The 6,102-nt window shown below is 41.7% G+C and overlaps 1 pseudogene across 1 annotated transcript; it reads right to left on the reverse strand.

Annotated features, from left to right (window-relative positions):
* Positions 1 to 1,302: 1,302 nt before the first annotated feature.
* On the reverse strand, positions 1,303 to 4,578 carry LOC144006152 (ATP-sensitive inward rectifier potassium channel 1-like; annotated as a pseudogene). Its single transcript, XR_013279747.1, has 2 exons — positions 4,397 to 4,578; positions 1,303 to 3,171 (listed from the first exon to the last, which is right to left on the reverse strand). The product of XR_013279747.1 is annotated as an ATP-sensitive inward rectifier potassium channel 1-like (transcript).
* Positions 4,579 to 6,102: the final 1,524 nt, after the last annotated feature.

The following is a 6,102-nucleotide window of genomic DNA, read 5'->3' on the forward strand; positions in this document are numbered from 1 at the left end:
TTTTGTCAATAACGCCTCACATGGTGATGCTAATAGCCGAACATAATTGTTTTGCCTTAGTTGTTGGATTACAAACCACCAAGGTTACTTTCCAATCAGCCTTCTATCTTATTATCTCTAGTTTGTGAATTTTTAATGTCACAGCTATTTCACACAGTCCCTGCCAAACCTGCAGTCACACATTTGGATGCCATCACTACAATGAAGCCAAATTGTCCTCCAAAAAATGAGGCACAATACGGCACATTTTTTTAGGCGTTGTTCTTAAATATGAATGAATTCCTTACAAGGATCAGGATAACATGCTTGCCAATATGCAGAACAGCTGCAGGAAAATATTTGTTTGTATGGTAGTTTGCCAGTCATGTGTCATAGTATCGCTCTGCTGCCCACTAGTGGCCGCCTCCAACATGTACCTGCAACTTTGAGGGCCTTTCATCTTTTTTTGCCAGTCAGATTGATGTCTTCCTTTAGTTCTTTAAATAAATTTACATTGATCTATTTCTTCTCGGAATATATCAATTAGTGTGTTTAGCTCGCAAGCTAAATATGAAATCTCTAAATGTGATTTTTTTTTTTTTTTCCATTTTAGTACAAAATTAGCTGAAATGTTTGCTTTTTCTCCACTTGTGATCGTAGTGCTTTGCTGCCCTCTACTGGCCATCAGTCTACTCCAGTACTGTCACTTTAAAGGCAAAAAAAATAAAATAAAAAATAGCCACACAGAAAAAAGGAACAAGTCATTTTATAGTGGATTTATATTTATTTTTAATTAACTGTCCTGCATTACAGAACTACAAAGGAATATTTAACAGTGTCCTACTCACGTAGACAAACAAGTACTTCGATCTGTCACTGGCAAAATTTGTCAATCACAGTCTGTCGCATTATTTATAGAATTCTCTACAAATGTTGCATAATTTTGCCAAGATGACTTTGAGCCTGGACCTGGTCCTAAATCTATTGGTCAAAAATTGTTCTGGTTTTATTTTTAATTTTGTCTAAACACTGACAGTTTACTCACTGACTCGCAGTCATTTTCACTAGGGATGGTCGAGTACCGATACCAGGTATCGGTATCGGGCCGATACCAGCCTTTTTTCAAGTACTCAAGTACTCGTGACGTAGACGAGTACAAGCGACCGATGGCAGAGGGGGAAGACGTTAAGTGAGTCCTCCTTGCCTGTAACTAGCGCTAGCTTGCAGTAGTTTTTCACCAAAACTTCACCGGTTTGGAAATACTTCAAAATTGTGAATCTTAAACTAAAAGAGCATTTCTGTGTTTTATTTTGAGCGTTAAGACTATTGAAGAGTGACTGTGCTGTTTTTTGTTTTGTCAAAATTAAAGGAAATATATTTGTTTAAAAATATCTTTTATTATTTTTTTAATTTGTCAAAATGTACTATTGGTATCGGCAGTTGGTATGGGTGAGTACTGAGGGTCTGAGTATCGGTATTGGTCTGAAAAAATTTTCACTGAAGCAACCCCCTTCGCTCCCGGCTGTTTTGCTGGATTTTGACTGATATTGTAAGGCACACAGAATATTGTGTTCTATTGCTATAAAAACATGGAACCTACCAAAAGAAAGAAGTCTCTTCTTTCATCAGGAAGAAACAAGTACGTTTCTATCTGTTTCCGTTTTGCAGCAATTAGCATTAGAATATAGCTAAGTTTCATCATCATTCACAAATCTCTGGTTTATTATACTCTGTCACCTGCTGGCCGATTTTGGAATTACTACCATGTTTTTCACCCATTCTCTGCAGTTGAGAGGCTGCATAAAAAAAGCCTCCCGTATGCTCTAGCATTAAAAAACAAAAAAAACAAAACTAAAAACGTATAACTACGTCTTTGGGACACTTAATACACTTAAAATAGAATGTATTTATACATTTTTGGGAGCAATTTTGTTCAAGAATGTTAACGTGTTACTTAAAACTGCCAGCCTAGTTTGACCCTGGACCTGGTTCAAAATCTGAACAAATGGTCCCGAGATGGATTTTTGTAGACCTATTTGAGCCTCTGCTGTCCGTTTTATGGAAGCATCTCATGGTGACGTCCATGGCGTCATGAATGTCAGTGGCCTGGAAGGACAAATTGTGGATGCCCTTCTTTCTGCTTGTGTTGGCTCTGGATCTGGTGCTTGGCATCCGCTTTGCCCTCAAAGCACTGGGCGCAGTGCGGCGTTGCCACCCGCATGCTTTTGGAAAAGTTGGAGAAATCCACGTGGTACTTGCCCGTCTTGGTTCGCGAGATGATGGGCAGGAAGTTGTGCCCCCACTGGATCTCCTGCGGGATGTAAGACGTCCGCACCTGGCACAAGGAGCTGGTGGAATCGGACCTGCCGTCCAAGAACACCACCAGCTCAAAGTCCTGATGGGGCAGCGTTTCGGCCGAGATCTCGTAAAAGGGGCTTGCCTGGTTGATGATGTGGTAGAGCGTCATGGGGTAAACGAAGAACAGGTTGTCCTTGCCGCCGTCGCCGGTGAAGTCTATGTCCAGTTGGTCCAGGATCAGCGTCTCGCCGTCCGTGGTGGAGGTGGTCTTCAGGAGCTTCCCGTAGATCTGGCTCCCGATCAGGAGCGTCTTGCGGAGGTTGGCCACGCGGATCAAGAGACACAGTTTGCCTTTCTTCAGGCAGATGACCGCCATCTTGCTGAAGCTGACCGTCTTGGCCCGTCTCTTGGGCAGAGAGAATTTGGCCAGGATGACCCCGCACATGAAGCTGTTGAGGAAGACGCCCGCCATGGACTGGAGGATGATCACCGCCACCGTCCCGGCGCACTGACCGGTCGGCGCCCGGCCGCCATAGCCGATGGTGGTCTGCGTCTCCAGGGAGTAGAGGAAGGCCGTGGTCAGGCTGTTGACGTTGGCGATGCACATGCCAGTGGCGTTCTGCCCCGACATGTCGCCGTTGCTCCGGGCAATCCAGTACCACAGCAGGCTGAAGATGAACCAGCTCCCCGTGAAGGAGGCCACGAACAGAAGCAGCACGAAGCGCCAGCGGATCTCCACGAAGGTGGTCCACATGTCCACCAGGTAGGCCAAGCGGTTGCCCGGGTCCCTGTTGCCCAACTCGATGTTGCAGCGTCCGTCTTTGGTAACCAGGCGGCTTTTGCCACCCGGGTGCACCTTTGGCTGGCTGTGACGTTGGAACATTCTGGAAATACCTTGGGGGGTGGAGGGCAGGATTATTTTTTGTCTTGGATAAATGATGGATATTTTCTACAGCGTAATTCTCTGTGCTCAGGTCAAACAGCACGCCATGTAGTGGCCATTGTCACAATTCAAAGTGAATTGAGGAACTTTGTTGCTGCCATCTTGTGGAAGCTATAGCCAATTGCAAACCAAATTTACTTGTGAATTTTCACTACTCACCAATCGCCTGACAAATATCGGGGATTCTCACGGTATTTGTGAGTTCACAAAATCCAGAGAATACATCTTGTACCGCTCCCACAGATAACTGCCGTTCCGAACCGCTGGTGGTTAGGACCAATCACAGAGCGACATTGTGTTTGGGGGCGGGATATGCAACTGTGACGAAACCAGCGCCAGACGCAAGGGCTAACAAACCAACCCAACGTGGCCGAATGTTCGCTACAATTAATTAATTCTGTTCTCGCAGAATTTTTCCTTGTTGAATGTTGAACAGCAAGAGGCGCTTCGTGCATTTCTAGCTGGTAAGATGTTCGTGCTTTTCCCCCCTTCGACAAGAACACGAAATTTTCACCCGTGGCCGTGATTGGTTAATGGTAGAATGTCGCATCGTCCAATCAGCTCGAATTATTGTACAGTATGCCCCGCCTTTTCCCGGCGAAATTACTGTCGAGAGGTACCAGATCGATATGCTTTTGCCAGGTTACTGATCTGACATAGGCAGCACTAACCGGTATGCGGGCTCCCTCTACTGGTGGATGAAAATTTTCACTTTAGTTGTACAGTATTTATTTACCTTTCAAATACATTTACTGTTAATACATGTAGACACTATTTTTATGTAGATTTTACTGTAGTGCGTTTTAGTTAAATCATTAAGTACAATTTTAATTCATTTTATTAAGCGGAGTGTTAAATTTGCAAAATATGAATAATCATTTTGTCTTTGATAAACTAGACAGTATGTACGAATCCATTTTGGTGGTACAGGGAGCTTGGCCTGTTTTTTAGGTGGTACTTGCTTCTACAAATGTACAAAGGTATTGGGATACGTTACATGACATGTAGAAAGTGGCCATATTGTCCTGCCAATAACAGATATGATTGATGTTTTAAGGCGTGTCAATTTGAAAGATGTTTTAGGGTTAAGGTCCCTGACAATTGTGGAGTATTTCTGAGCTAATTTCACTACTTTTGCTCTACTTGGAATTTTCCCGTCAAAACACAAAAGTTTACCTGGCATGCTCCCTTGATCCGAATTAGGACAAACGGGGAGCCCCGAGACGGTGTCAACACTTTCGTTTTTCTGCAAAAAGTGTCGTTAAAATGTAACCACTGCTTTACGGGGAGCTTCTCGGCGTCAGCGTCCTTTGTCTTTTTTTCCCGTCGGCGAATGACGTGGCACATTTGCTTTTATTCACGTGACGTACCGTGCAAATTTGACGACGTTACGAGAAAGCCCAGGGTTACTGAACGCACCTTGCGGGACACATTTGGGGACAAAGAGGACACGTTACTGACCAATACCAATATGGATTTTTGTACAAATATGAAATTTACCAAATTGTGACTCATGAGGCTTCAACCTGATGCCAGTAATATTTTTTAATGCTAAATCCACAGTTCATACATATGTGGACTTCTACAACATAAATGATAAAAATTGTTTTAAATTAAACAAAACATCAAAGACAAAATTTAGCACTCGTATAAAGAGGTACACTCCTTATGATCGCCTGTATTTGTGTTTCTTTTTATTATTAATTAAAAACAAGTCAGATTTTTAGTAATTATAAATCTTAAATTGTTTTCAGCTGAAATTAATCTGGGGGTGTGGTGGAAAGGGGGTGGTGGTGGAAGGGGCGGGCGTATGAAGGAAATTGAAAGGGGGAAAAAAATTGAAGAAAAAAAATACAATTCTCTCCTTCCTCCTGCATTCAAAGTGAAAAAAAAGCCCTCAATTGCCTCTTCTTTTCCTTTCCCCATTTTTGAAATTACATGAGAAAGAACTGGAGGGGGCTACAGTAACTTTATTTTTTTCTTGTCAACAGAGATACTAAAGTACTGATATTCTCTACTTGAGTAAAGGTACAATTACTCGCGTAAAAAACAATTCTGGTAAAAGTAGGGGAGACCGGGGCTAATTGTATCACGTTAAATTGTCACATTGCAATTTTCTTCTCCACCAGAGGGCGCAACGACAAAGTGGAATACTAGTTTTATTTGTATAAATGGTCATGGGTTGTGTACTGTCTGACAAGAGAATTGCACATTGTGAGCTGAGATGAGTGCCAGTTATATGTTTTGCACAACCCAAAGTATTTTTTTTTCACCTTCATATATTTTGAAGCATGCGTCGTACATAGACAAATTCTAGCAGCAAATCATGTGTGTGGGGTTTGTTGTCACATATGCAAAGAATGGGCATATAAAAAAATGCACCTCTGGCAACTCTGTTTATGTATGCCAGAATTGTTCTTCAGACGACGAGTCTGAATAATGAGGAATTTAGTTTGATAGGTTTTATTTCATTGATAAAAATTGATACAGTCATGATCAACATTAAATATAACATGTAATGTTATATTCCCTGTGCAAATTGAGACATTACAGCTGATCACCTATTTTGCATAACATACAAATTATTGTTTGATCCTGAGCTAGCCAGTCAGATTGATGTCTTCCTTTAGTTCTTTAAATAGATTTACATTGATCTATTTCTTCTTGTAATATATCAATTTGTGTGTTTAGCTCGCAAGCTAAATATGAAATCTCTAAATATGATTTTTTTTTTTTCATTTGAGTACAAAATTAGCTGAAATGTTTGCCTTTTCTCGATTTGTGATCATAGTGCTTTGCTGCCCTCTACTGGCCATCAGTCTACTCCAGTACTGTCACTTTAAAGGCAAAAATAAAAAAATAGCCACACAGAAAAAAGGAAC

The sequence above is a fragment of the Festucalex cinctus genome, chromosome 18 (assembly GCF_051991245.1).
Source record: "Festucalex cinctus isolate MCC-2025b chromosome 18, RoL_Fcin_1.0, whole genome shotgun sequence".
NCBI classification, from domain to species: domain Eukaryota; kingdom Metazoa; phylum Chordata; class Actinopteri; order Syngnathiformes; family Syngnathidae; genus Festucalex; species Festucalex cinctus.